The sequence below is a fragment of the Cervus canadensis genome, chromosome 23, assembly GCF_019320065.1.
Source record: "Cervus canadensis isolate Bull #8, Minnesota chromosome 23, ASM1932006v1, whole genome shotgun sequence".
In the NCBI taxonomy this organism is placed as follows: Eukaryota; Metazoa; Chordata; class Mammalia; order Artiodactyla; family Cervidae; genus Cervus; species Cervus canadensis.
The window spans coordinates 46,876,123-46,890,982 of NC_057408.1; the positions used below are offsets into that span (position 1 = coordinate 46,876,123).

The 14,860-nt window shown below is 44.1% G+C and overlaps 1 pseudogene; it reads left to right on the forward strand.

Moving 5' to 3' along the window:
- Positions 1 to 1,010: 1,010 nt before the first annotated feature.
- On the forward strand, positions 1,011 to 1,136 carry LOC122425938 (annotated as a pseudogene).
- Positions 1,137 to 14,860: the final 13,724 nt, after the last annotated feature.

Consider the following 14,860-nt stretch of genomic DNA (forward strand, 5'->3'; position numbering starts at 1 on the left):
TTTCTTTTTTTACCCACAGGCACCACCTGGGAAGCAATGGTTCTCTTTTCCTCTGTATTTGGAGTCCTTTGCATCTTTGCAAACACAGTTGGGATCCCCCTCCTATCCTGCTCCGCATACTTTCCCACACTGCACTGACGGAAAGGCTGACCCTGCCCATGAAATTTCAAAGCGCTCATAACTTTAGCATCCCACATGGTACACGAATCTTCGCGGCTCTGCTTACATCATCTGGGACATTATTTAATCTTCCCTATATCTCTGCTCATCTTCTCACTAGATTATAAGTGCCTTAAAGACAGGATATAAATTGCCTTTTTCTCTTTCTCTCCTAGAGCCATTGGTACACCTCAATAAATATGCTTTATCTTGCAGTCATTATTACTGAATGAAGCACTTCAGTAGGAGATGATACGCACCACAGAACCTGATGGATACGAACAACACCCACCTTATCTTTTCCTTCCACTCTAGGATTGCTTTGCTCAACATAGTCAGTCACTCACATTTGATGACCTTTGCTACCAGGAGCCTAGTGTTCTGGAGCTAGCCTCATCCTGCCTGGCCCTGGCCCTGAACAGGACAGTCAAAAAGGCAGTAAAACAATAGACCCAGTGTTAAGTTCATGGAACCCAAAGCTGGATTCCACTATGAAACTCTGGGCAAGTTATTTCACCTCTATGAGCTTCCATTTCCTCCTGTGTAGACTGGATAATAATAATAGGACTCATCTCATAAGATTTTTATGCAGATTAAATGACTTAATAACTATAAACATTGTAAACACAGGAAAGATTGAGGACAGGAGGAGAAGGCTGCAACAGAGGATGAGATGGTTGGATGGCATCACCGACTCGATGGACATGAGTCTGAGCAAACTCCTGGGAGACAGTCTGAGCAAACACCAGGGAAGCCTGGTGCGCTGCTGTCCATGGGGTCGCAAAGAGCCAGACACAACTTAGAGACTGAATAACAACAAATACTATTATTTCTTTTAAAAACCAGGATCCAGCTTTGCACAGTGGCAGTATCGTAGCTAATGAGGTTTATCCGAGGCACAATTATTGCTAATTAAAAACCAGGATCCAACTACGACTTTCTTTGACTGTTTCCTCCTTATTTATTTTTCCAGAAAACTCTTTGGTGGCTCTTATCCACTTTTATGGTTCTGATATATTTTATGGCTTTCCCTGGATGGTTGAGTACTGCAGAGGATACCAAATGTACCCAGAGACGGACCCAAGCCTCAGGTGGCCTGACAAGACAAGCTCCTTGGCCTCAATCAGTGGCCAGCCCCATATGAAAGGTTTTGCCTCTTTGGCATAATAAAAATATTTCTAACAATAAGTGCAAGATTTCTACAAGAAGATAACTGTAAAAACATGAAAGCTAAGTGAGATGAAGCATTTTAATGGATGTGAATGTCTTCAAAGAATGGAAGATACTTTCCACTGTTTTTTTGTTTTTTGTTTTAGAAATTCCATCTTTCACCATTATTTGTTTCTTAGGGTGCTTGTTAACATTAACTTTAACACATGAGTCTCCACATTTCACCAAGTGTGTCTTTTCAGTTTCCCCTCATCATGGTGTGGGGTGGACAGGCTACTCCTAAGAGAATCTTGTCCCTTGAACATCTTAAGGGCTAAGATTTATGCACTGAATAACCTGTCTTTCCTGGGGCTGAAGTCTATAAATTGAATTATTCTCCCCCTGGGGCCTGGGAGCTGCCCTACATGCTTTGTATCTAATCAGGGAAGGGGAAAGGCTGCCAAGGGCTTCGATCCAGAGGAACCCTGTCACTTGAAGCCACTTTCACTCAACTTTCAAAGTAACTGTCAGTATAAGATGAGAGAAATAACACAAGAAAATAGCTGTGCTCTCAAAAACCATAGTATTCATCCAAGAGTCTTAAGAATCATTTGCTACCATATTGATCATCCAGTTACACATTCAACAGGGAAAGAAACTTATATTTGGGAGATTGGGAAAGGAGGGGAGAGGGAGAAAGAAAGAGAGAGAGAGAAAGGAAGGACTGGATGAATTACAGGGGAAATAAGAGAGAAAAAGGCCTCAGAAGCCTCATACACCCGTGACAAGTCACGCAGCCGCTATCGTGTAAAAGATTTTGATGGCTTTATTCTCGAGCCACGCAGCAGACTAGAGCTGTGGGTCTGGGCTCACAGCAGCTGTGCTCTGCCCCTGCCTGCTGCGACCAAGAAGATCCATCTCGAAGGTGCCCAGGAGGCCACGTCTTCATGAGCTTCCCAGGCAATTGATAAGTCGTTGGTTGGGAAGTAGAGACATTCGCAGGTTCAGACCTGAAGCTTGGTCCTTAAAATGAACTGGAAGCATCTGGCTGTTTTGCTGTCGGTAGGTAATGATGCAGCCGCGTCACACACCCAGATGTGATTCTACATTTCTGCAGCTGTTCTGGTGGGAGTTTCAACACCCAAAACATCTGCTGCGGGGACTCTGTGGTACAATTCTCGCTCCATCTCTCTGGGTTCTTCTTCGTTTCCCAGAAAATGTACTTTTTTTCCATTCGGCATTTTTCTATTTTCCAAAGACATTATTCCCAGCAAGGGGATACCCTCCAAATTCTGTGTAAGACGGAAAAGAAATCCATAGGATCTTCAAAATTCATTGCCAAGCTGAGGGGGTGTGACAGTAATTCACTTTATGAGGCTTGATGAGAGAACATTACAGCCAGGCAAGGAATTCATACTTTATGGCACATGTAGAAGAAAACAAAAAAAATGTAATGAAATCACTTCTGCGTGTTAAACACCATGGGCAGGGGAACACCTTCCAAGTCCAAAACGTTTATCTCTGAGATATTTGCTAGCATCATCAAACTGTACTTATAAAGCACTCTTGGTACTGTCTATTTAGTGGATAAAAGACCCTGATACAGCATGATTCCTCAAATATTTTAGGTGATGAATACAAACTCACGTAATAGTTTTGAAGAGCAACAGGAAATATCGAGTCATAAAATATTCATGCACTTTGACCCAGTAACTTCTGGGAGTTTATCCTAAAGACATTATTTTATATATGGAAAAATCTCATGTATAAAGACATTTACTGTGGCATTTATTACAGTGGAAAATGGATTCGATCTATTGTCCTGAAATACAGAAATAGTTAAATAAATATGGTGTCTTGACTTCCGCAGGATACACGGAAAATCAATGTGAAGGCCTCAAATGCTCCAGCTGCTCAGGCAGCAATTAAGAAGATAGTTACTGGGGCTCACAGTAATAGGTGGAATGCTTTGACATACATTCAGAGCAAGAACAAAACACAAAGTTGTTTGTACATTATCCTGAGAATCATATCAAAACCTGACATTTCAAACTGACCTAAAGTATTTGCTCAAAAATAATAATAGCTAGTGTGCTTGAGTGGGAGAATTATGAGCAACTTTCTTCTTTTCTCCAGTTTCCTAATTATTTATGAAAGGGTTACATGACTTGAGTCAGTAAAAAGACCAAGAAAATTCATCTTTAGGGTATAAAACGAAGACATGAACTCTGCCAAGGCAAGCGAGCTGAAGAAAAACACTACCAATGGAGCCTGAGGCATCTCATAAAAAGAAATGTGGAGCTAGCACACTTCAGATGGAGACCCATTTCTCTGTCACAACCTCGGCTTTCTGCCTATTTTCTCCAGAGTTTTAAGGAATCCAAAGTGAAGTTAATCCAAGATTCTGACTTCACCTGCCTGAGCAGGAAACACAGTGAGAAAATGAAGGGGCCAACCCAGTATCGTACAATGTTCCTAAATAAGCACATATGGGGAGAATTATTTTTCTTAATTTCAGTCACTGAAAAAACTTGGAACAAGGCTCCTCTTTTTGGTTCCACCAGATAACTTTTCCAAAGGCATGAAATTTGGGGAGAACGATTGTAGCACTTCTGCGTCTCCACCCAAATGTCTTTACCAACCTCGTCACAAGCCTGAAGGATTAAACAGATCCATCTAATAATACTTTGAGTCTACTTTTTTTTTTAAACACTCCTCTCAGAGTTAAATAGTACACTGACTTTTTTTTAATATTCCCAAAATAAACTGCTATTTCTTAGCCTTTTTGGAGGACAGCCTTAATTTAGGAGTAAAAAGGGATGCTTGAGTGATAATAAACTGATTAGTCTCTGGATTTCTCAAAGAAATGCTGACCCAGCACCATGGCCCTCGAGTACACCATTAGAATTCTTTGATTTCCTGTCAAGGCAGACAGTTCAAAAACTGAAAGTAAATAGGAGACATAGAAAATCAATGCGAGGTGCTGATTTGTCCCAGCTGCAGAGGTCTGTTAATTACATCAACGTGCCAAGTGCCCATGTCTGGAGGCTGTCGTCTGCCATTCTGTTGGGGGCAGCTCTTCTCCCCGGGCCAGTTGGTTAACTGTAAAAGGACAAGCTACTCCAGGAATGCCTGCCTGTGCAGACCAACTCTGAAGCAAATTTCGGATGATCGGATGATCACCGTGTCTTCCATCACCATAGAGATAAGAGGTGCTGGGAGCTGGAGAGGGACCACTAGGGTGGCAGGAAGCGGGGGAGTCAGTGTGCACAGTGTGAACCTGAGGAAAATGAAAGCCTGTTCTCCTTGGGCAGCCAGGCCGTGGTGGGCTAAATGGGAGAGGGCTGAGAAAGGATGAGAAGCCGCAGGGAGCCGCGGAAGGAAACAATGCATGCGAGAGGACAGGGCTCGCGAGAGGACAGGGCTCAAATCCGCATAAAGTGCAGGGCGGCTGGGAGCCACGACGGATTTCCAGGACAGCGTCCTCTGAGCATCATCGCCCTTGCTAAGAAATGAAAGGAGGCTCCAGCGCCAGCACAAACTTCGTGGCTTGTTTCCTTAAAGGCCTTTCCACGCGTCCTTGAAATTTACATCCTTCCAGAGCCCTCTCTGGTTTCTGTTCCTCCTCTCTAACCCATAGCCTTCCCTTCTGTTTTTCTCACATTCTTCCAAAAGTTTCCAGGGTCCCCCTTTTTTTCCATCTTTATGCGTACTAAAACAAGCTTCTTCATCCAGGCATCTCTAAATCATCACAACTCACCCACTTTCCTTCTCTTCTTTTTTTTTCTTTACAGCACCTCCTTCCCTCATTTACTTCTTGCAATTTACTTCTTTCCCTGAGGCTTCCCTGGTGGCTCAGTGGTAAAGAATTCACCTGCAATGCAGAAGTCCGGGTTCAATCCCTGGGTCAGGAAGATCTCCTGGAGAAGGGAATGGCAACTCACTCCAGTATTCTTGCCTGGGAAATCCCATGGACAGAGGAGTCTGGTGGGCTACAGTTCACGGGGTTGCAAAGGGTTGGACATGGTTTAGAAACTCAACAACAATTTTTTTTCCCTAATTATAGTTTCTTACACAGCTATCTGGATGGAAGAAAAATCCAATGCCTGTCAAAGATGCTTTGAGACATTTCCCAATGTCCAGTCCCTCCTGTTCACTTCCCCCTCAAAGACTGGGTCTGTCTTAAGCAAAGTCTTGACTCAGGGTATGACTTTCAAATCCCCTGTTCCTTAGAGAGGCTCCAAAGATTCTATACATATCTATGGTAATCCTATTATTTAAATATGAATTTCAAATGTGTGATATGTATCTCATATTCTCTGCCTCCACCCCCCCCAAAATGTACACATTTTTAAAATAAATCAAATGCACATTACACTTAAATGTACATGCATATAATATGTATGCATTACATAAATGTAATACATGTAAATATGTACGTTACATTTTCATGTAAATTTGATGTAAATTGTACATTTTAAAACTTAGAAGTTTTAATGTTATTTAATGTTGTGAATTTGTGCCAACCAAGTAAAGTGTTTTGTACAGATTTGGAAATAAAGATCCTCCTAGAATTTCAAGGAACTGTGTCATTGAGTAGGAACACTTTAGAGCTGCACTGGTATTTTTATAAATTAGGCCTGTGCATGACTATTCATTTAAATTGTACAAAAGTACACAATTAAAGCACACGGGTGAAGAGCCCAATTAAATCCAAGTGAGGGTCACTGTGTCTGCTTGGGGATTTGTGCTGGTGCATAGTAAACCATCATAGGGCTTGTTTTAATGTCCTTATTGCTTTTTTGAGTGACTTTTCCATTAGAGGATTTGAGCACTTACTAAGTAGCATCAGTGATCCAACTTTAAAATAAAAATTTTCTGCTACTCTTCATGCAAGGATCCAGATCAATTTGATTAAGGACATCTCCCAAAATTGCAGAGCCAGCTGTCAAGAAACTCATAATTTGCAACTATTTATCTCAGCAAATCTATTGATCCAGAAGCTGATCTAAGGCTGGAACTGTTATGTGTAACTTCCAATGGCTAATTTTGACTTCAAATACCTTCATTTTTATAATTTACTGATTTTGTAAAGATAATTGTTATAAATTTGTAACAAAGCAAATGTTTATTAATAAATTATCATTTAATCAACTTTTTCTATTGGGGTTTCCATTTAGATTTCATTTGAAAAGAAATACTTTGCTAGAAAATAAAATGTTGAGAACCACTGGCTTCCCCCACCACCTGCTCATCCCCTTCTCTTACCCTCACTGACAGTCCTTGCTTTTCCAGGCTGTTTTATGCTGCTCTGTTTCCTCCTTTCGAACTAGATACCATCACTCTGATCAACCTGCTCTAACCTGAAAAATTGTTGTTCAGTCAATAAATTGTGTCCAACTCTTTTTGACTCCATGGACTGCAGCATGTCAGACTTCCCTGTCCTTCACTATCTCCCAGAGTTTGCTCAGATTCATGTCCATTGAGTCAATGATGCTATCTAACCGTCTCGTCTTCTGTCACCGCTTTCTCCTTTTGCCTTCAATATTTCCCAGCATCAGGGTCTTTTCCAATGAGTTGGCTCTTTGCATCAGGTGGCTAAAGTATTGGAGCTTCAGCTTCAGTGTTAGTCTGTCCAATGAATATTCAGGGTTGATCTCCTTTAGGATGGACTGGTCTGATCTCCTTGCTATCCAAGGGACTTTCAAGAGTCTTTTCCAGCACCACAATTCGAAAGCATCAAAACCTGAAAACTGGGTTCACACTAAGGTGGTCATATGTAAAAATGATTTAAGGTGTGTGTGTTGGGGGTGGGGTTGCATCTTACCCTCAACTTGTCAAGTCTTAGTGAACCAACAGAAAGGATCGAATCATTCACAGTGACATTTTTGGCACTTTGACATCCAGAAGAACCTATCTGAGGCAACATTTAGTTAATCTTGTTTCTTTTGATTGGGTTTGTTAAACTCCTGTCTGAGGACCACTAGCATAGAACCACTTGTGAAGTGCTTGTTAGAAAGGCAGATTCCTGGAACCTACTCCAAACTCTCTGGAGGCTGGGACCTGGAGCTGCGTTTAGAGCAGGAGCCTCAAATAACTCTGCACTTGGAAATTCAAGGGTGACCTCCATCAGTCTTCTGCACTTGAGTGTAGAAGGCAAGGACTGATTGGAGATGCCGCCTGCCCTCCCTTCACATTCATTGAAAGACACAGACTGAGAGGCATCCCAGGAAGGTGTCTTAGGTACACAAGCAAGACAACAGTGCCGAGAAAGGACGAACAGGTTATCCAGTGAGCAGTTTTCCAGAAGGAAAAGAAAACCATTCTGATTCCTTTTCTCCAGCTCCAAACTCACGGGTCAGCAGCAGAAGCAAGCTGAAGACGGGTAGCACAAGTGGTGGCAGGTGCTAAAGAACCCGCCTGCCAACGCGGGAGATGTTGGAGACGCGGTTCATCCCCGGGTCAGGAAGATGCCCCGGAGGAGGGCATGGCAACCCACTCCAGTACTCTTGCCTGGAGAATCCCATGGACAGAGGAGCCTGGCGGGCTGCAGTCCCTGGGGTCACACAGAGAAGGACACAGCAGAAGTGACTTAGCACGTCTGACCAACAGAGGAAGCTCAGCTCCTGGCACAGCCTGGAGGAAACAGTCGCACGAGAGGGGAGGCTGTGCGGGCAGTAAATGCAGACCAGGTGACAGGCCACGGGGACAGCATAGCGGCATTGAGCCCTGCTCCCCCTGCCTGTGCAGAGAGAGTTTTCCTGGGATATGCTTCCTTCTCGGCCCTTTGCCCAGGCAGGCCTAGAATTCCTGAAGTCCCCAGGCTGGAAGCACTGGAGCAGAGCAAGCCCATTGCCGGGTCTGGCACCTCCTCTGGCTGTCATTCGTACGTCTGTTCTGCCTTCATAAAAATCCACCGTGCACTCCAAAAGAGGAACTAGGACACTTCGTTTTTATTCCACATGCATCTCATTTGTCTTCAGTAGGTTCTTCCATAATCTCATCATTATTGCTATGGCCCTCCGAGGACAGCTGACTTGCATTAATCAGTCCAGCCCCTCATCGCTCACCGGATTCTTTACACTTTTACCATGCCCTGGGGCCTGCTAACTTACTTGAAAAATTAATAAACCTCCCCCCTCTTATCTTACCTTATTAATGTCTGTCTTTGTAACCCATTATTCCCGCATATCATCAGAGATCACTGGAGGGTTCAGTGGTCACTGGCTAGCTCCCCTCCTTCTATCCTAAAACTGGAAACTCCCCCCAACTCCCCAGTGGCCAGAAGGAAAATGGCCTTCATGGACCAGCAGGATGTTTGTTTAGCAGCTTGATGGCACAGTGGACGGAAGGCAGGAGAATTCTTGGGCTTCTGCTCAAGGCCATTAAGGCCCATTAAGTTGTTCCCTCCTCCCCCACCGCCTCTCCCCCTCTTTTGTGCACCCTAGTAAATCTGACTCATTAGCTTTAGATGTTTTGAAATACTGGTACATTAATCACTTGTGTTTGCACACTGTTTATGTGGGTTGTTGGTCATGGTCTGTAGTTATACTGGCTGTCTCCCTTGCTTACTTAAAGGTACAATCCAATTGAAAATAAAGATTTTTGCAGGTTTGCTCATTACACACAGTGTCGGCAGCTGGTGAGTGTCTTTTGCAATTCATCAGAGGCCTCCCAGACCACCTGCTCTCCGCATCCTGCAAACAGCTGGCTCTGGGTAAGTACCATAAGCTATTACCTTATACAGCAAATAAATAAATAAATGGATGGATGGGTAGACAAATAAATAAATACATTGACTTGTCAGCCTTGGAGCTTTGCTTCTTGATGAGAAAAGGCCATTTTGACTAGGGGAAAAATACCGCTAGCCCAAACCTCTGTGGTGCCATTTAAATGAAAAGTAAGGGAGCAGGTGAAACTCTCAAAATTTCGAATGGAAATATTTTGTCACGTGAGTATCAAGGCAGCCAAGAAAAGGACTCCACAATAGGCTGGCTGTGTGGTTTGGTACAAAGAGTGGGAGGAGGGGAGATTGAATTGAATTGCCTTTGGGTTTGGGCTTTCCCTGTTGGCTCAAGCGGTAAAGAATCCAATGCAGGACACATAAGAGACGTTGGTTCAATTCCTGGGTCGGGAAAATCCCTTGAAGAAGGGAATGGCAACCTACTCCAGTATTCTTGCCTGGAGAATGCCATGGACAGAAGAGCCTGACAGGCTATAGTCCATGGGGTCCCAAAGAGTCGGACATGACTAAGCAACTAACACTTTTCTTTTCTTTTTTTTCTGCAAAAAGTCAGAGGGAAGCTTTGTGGAATTTGAGCTAAGGCCACCAAATGTCCCAGCATTAAGAGGCCAATCCCCGAATCATCACATAGCACCTTAGATTTTGTGGTCTTTGGTCTAGTTTTTGATCCTGAGAATGACCTCTAGGTGGTCATGCCCTGCTCCTGTCCACACCCCCCGTGTCCTGATCCTGCAACCCAAAGAGAGCCCAGGGACAAGCAGGAGCCAAACGTTGGCCACGCAGCCAGGCATCTGCCAGGAGGAAGGGCAGGATTGGAGAGCAGACCAGCTCTTGGCTGACCGACAGCAGAGCTTAGCAACACAACTGGAAAATGGTTGGGCATGTAGGGGGACAGGAGTCCAGCAAGTCCTTTTGAGAGATTTTCAAGGTTTATCAAGTCTCCCAGATAGTTCCCAAGTCAACTACTGTTAATAATTTGGAGCTTGTAAACATCACCCAATATAGCTATAATCCCCCAAGATCACTGACTCCAGTCTCCATGGATTGGTCAAAATCGAGCTGTCTTCTGACTTGTCCTTGCAAAACTGGAAAGATGATATGGTGTAGGACAGATATCTATCTGACTTATCTATGGGCTTCACCAATCAAATCCCTAAACAGTGCTGTTAGAAATCATGATTTTTATCTTATGACTGGCTAAATTCTAATCAGTTTTGCAGCTTTATTTGTGTTACTTTTTTAAAGCAAGAGTGTTTGTGGGTTGAACTGACATGGAGAAATGTTTTCCATTTTTCCAGATTGAAAAGTTGAAAATTAAGATACATCCATATTCCTACATTTTTCTTACTTTAATCCCTCAAGGACTACCAAGAACCTAGTTGTTCTGTGTGGCAGAGAACCACACAGAGTATCAGCTTGTCAGAAATACAGACCCCTGAAACAGAATACGCATTTTAACATTTAAGATCCCCAAAGGACTTGTTGGTATGTTAAGTGTTGACAAGCACCACTCTTATATACACTTGATTCTTTTAGGTCAAAAGTATCTACAGAGATGGCCACAAGTCATATCAACGCTAAGGTGGTCATAAGAATCTGAATAAGAAAATGCAAACCAAGCAAATTCCTCACCTACTATAGGACCTAAAATGCCCAATTCTTTGGAGAAGCAGAACAATGTGGTAGAAAAGAAAGAGAGGACTTGGAGTCAGAAAAACCCTGACCCTGTCACTCAGCAAAATCTGACGTAGGCTAGTCACCTATGTGACTTCATAGGTGGCTTCATTTCCTCATTTGAGAACAGAGATGACAGCAACTCTGCCACCAGGATGGCATCAGAAATAAAGGCGCTCCTTTATGTGCAGTTACAGAATAAGCTCGAAAAAGTGTTATATGTGTATAATTAAACTGTAGTCATCATAGTAATAAGTACTAGGGATGCTGAAGATAGAACAACCGGATCAACCCAAGGGATGAGAATGAGAACCCCACCCAGCGGTGGGGGGAGAAGAAACAGGCCCTGGTTTCCTGCAGTGGCGCAATTAACATCTCACTAGTGGCAGTGGATGGGTTTCCCAGGTGGCTCAGTGGTAAAGAACCCACCTGCCAATGCAGGAGACATAAGAGATGTGGGTTCCCCTGGGTGGAGAATATCCCCTGGAGGAGGGCATGGCAACCCACTCCACTATTCTTGCCTGGAAAATCCCATGGACAGGGCTACATGGTGGGCTACAGTCCATGAGGTCGCGAAGTGTTGGACATAACTGAAGCGATTTAGCGCACACACACATAGTGGATTCTGTCAGCTCACGGTCAGTATCAAGGAGGCAAAGAACAAATCATTTTATTTTGGATCTTAAGAACTGCAATTGAGTTGAGAGAGTAGCATTGAAAATACATATTACCATGTATAAAAGAGATAGCCGGTGGGAATTTGCTATATGACACCGGGAGCTCAAATCCGATGCTCTGTGACAACTTAGAGGGATGGATGGGGTGGGGTGGGAGGGAGGTTCGAGAGGGAGGGGGCATATGCACACCTATGACTGGTTCATGTTGATGTTGGGCAGGGACCAACACAAGATTGTAAAGCCATTATCCTCCAATGAAAAATAAATAAAAGAATTTTTAAAAAGAATTTCAACTCAGGAGACACAGATTTGGGTAAAACAGAGGAGTGTTCCAGGGGAGAAAAAGAGTCAGGGACATATAAAGGCAAGAGCCACAAGGTTGTTTAAGAATTACAACCCCTCACAGTTGTATACATATAATTATGACTGATTCACGTGGATGTATGACTGACACCACCACAAGGTTATAAAGCAATTATCCTCCAATTAAAAGGAAAAAGAATTATGACCCTTGCTAACACGTGAAAGGAAATATCTATCCTTAAGGGACAGACTGAACAAGCTATTTTAGGATAAGGGTCTTTAGGTATCTTGCGTTTCTGTTCTTGAAACCTATGTTAAGATGGTGTTTGTTAGTGTTAGTCGCCCAGTCATGTCTGACTCTTTTGAGACCCCATGAACAGTAACCTTTCAGGTTCCTCTGTCCATGGAATTTCCCAGGCAAGAATACCAAAGTGGGATGCCATTCCTTCTCCAGGGGATCTTTCCAGCCCAGGGATTGAAACCATGTCTCCTGCATTGCAGGTGGGTTCACATCAAGAAATGGTCAGAGTTCATATTCCATTCGGGCTGAGATGTGCAGAAGCCACAGCCGTGGTCTCCCAGCTCCACTGTAAAGAGCTCTCTTAGCAATATCGACTCCGTTTTGATTGTCCTTACACAGTGTATTCACTAGTGCAATATCTCTGGCTCTCGAGAAGTATGAGAGATGTGTTAAATACAAAGAATTGAGTAGCCATTGCTGCGGGCCTTTGATTTATTGAAGAAAGTAGGTCTTCCCTGGTGGCTCAGTAAGTAAAGAGTCTGCCTGCAATGGGGGAGACCCGGGATCAATTCCTGGGTCGGGAAGATCCCCTGGAGAAGGAAATAGCAACCCACTCCTATATTCTTGCTGGGAAATCCCATGAACAGAGGAGCCTAGTGGACTACAGTCCGTGGGGTCACAAAGAGTCAGACACGACTGAGTGACTAACACTTTCACTTTCTTTCAGGATGATTATTCAACAATTTAAGCAAACCTGTGGGAACACAAGGGCCTTCTAGGCAACATTTAAGGAAATGTTGATCTCTTACAGGCAGTGGACAGGAACAGAGAGTAGCAGAGCTTTAGCGATAGTAAAATTCTCCTTCTGGAAAGTTTCCTTTGCTGAGATCAGGGCCCTAATAGGTGAAGCGCTGGACCTTGAGACTTGGAGTGGGCATATCTGAGTGATGCATATGAGAATTTTTAGCTCCCAGATTCTCCTGAACCCTCTTTGCCTATCCTAGAGGCCCTCTCCCCTTTGTTAGAGATAATGCCCCCCAGCTTGCTTGAAGAGCTACCCAAGGCCATCCCCCAATTTGATGATTCTCCAGGAGGACTCAAAGGGCTCAGCATATTGTCAGACTCATGGTTATGTTTTATTACAGCACAAGGATACAAAGCAAAATCAGCAAAGGGAAAAGGAACGTGAAGTCCAAGGGAAGCCAGGTACAAGCTCCCAAAGATCCTTTCCCAGAGAAGTCACAAAGAATGCACCTAAATCTCCCAGCAACAAGTGTGACAACACATGTGAAATGTTACCAACCCAGGAAGCTCATCACAGTCTCAGGACCCAGAGTTTTTACTGGTGTTTGATCATGTAGGCAGCCTCTGCCTGATACATATCAACATTTCAGATTCCCAGAAAGAAGGCAAGTACATTGTTTATACAATGTAGGCACCCTGAACCACTCTTCTTAAAGCCGAGAGCTTTCCTGGTAGCTCGGGTGGTAAAGAATCTGCCTGCAATGCAAGAGACTCGGGTTCGATCCCTGGGTCAGAAAGATCCCCTGGAGAAGGGAATGGCTACCCACTCCAGTATTCTTGCCTGGAGAATTCCATGGACAGAGGAGCCTGGTGGGCTGCAGTCCATGCGGGCTGCAAAGAATCAGAGTGACTAACACTTAAAGCTGGGAATGATGAGAGCTTCCCCAAAACCAAGTTCCCAGATGCCAGCCAACTTTGAAGCTGGTCTTTCAAAGAAGAACACTCATCCTTTGTGACCCTGGGGCCAGACCTTGTAAGCATGTCTTCCTTTTCAAATGAAGCCGTTTCTCTGTCAATAGAGGTCACTGGAGTGCCACCACAAGGTCACAACCACAGGAAGGGGCTTCTCGTGCTAGTTTCATGGTGCCATTTTCCTTTGGCCTGACTGCCAACAAATCAGGATACAGGAGGCCCAGTGGTACCTCACCAGCCCTCGGGGACCCCCTCCAGCCTCATCCCTGCACCCTCCAGCAGTCGTCTTCCCCACCCAGGGGGCTGCTTCCTGCAGACCAGCACCAGATGTGCCTTCTAGCAAGTTTCTCCACTGCCAGCGTGCTGTGTGTTCCCGTGGCAGTCGTGCCCTCTCTGAGAAGGTCTGGATCTCAGCCTTGGGGGACAGAGGGGAAGCCTCTTCTCCTTCAGTCCTTAGTTCCTTCCTTATTCATGCTTTGTTGTCATTCTTGTTGTTCAGTCACTCAGTCATGTCCAACTCTTTGTGACCCCATGAACTGCAGCACGTCAGGCTTCCCTGTCCTTCATTATCTCCCAGAGTTTGCTCAAACTCACGTCCATTGAATCAGTGATGCCATCCAACCATCTCATCCTCTGTCAGTCCCTCTTCCCCAGTCCTAGCAGTAGTAGCTACTTTCCGCAAGTACTATTTCTGTATCCTTGGAGTCCTCTTTTATTCTTTTTTGTAGTTAGCTATCTTTTGCCAATTAATAATTCTTTAGATTAAAATTTTTCTCTTCAACTTTCTTGTGTGGTTGCTGCCTCCTGGTTGGACCCTGACTGATATCATGTCTTAAAAGACCATGTTGCTCCCACTGCCCCTCCTGAGAACAAGACAGGTAACCAGTTAAATCTTAGCACCTCCTGACTTGGACGAGGTGGATCAGTTAATGGAGAGTGTGAACCATCTGCCAAAGGAGCTGCAAGACCTGGCCAAGATGTGCTGATAAGAATGGGGAAGATCCACAAGGGAATGGATACTAGGGGGTGGGGGCTTGGAACAGAGCTTGGATAAAGGATACAAAGTAAAATCAGCATGGAATACTTTCCCATTATATGCAAATCTAGGCAGACATCCAGCTGCTAGGATGGCTCTTAAAAGCTTAAAAAATGTGATGATCCATGTGACTAGTCCAGTGAATTAGAGGTATCAAAGCT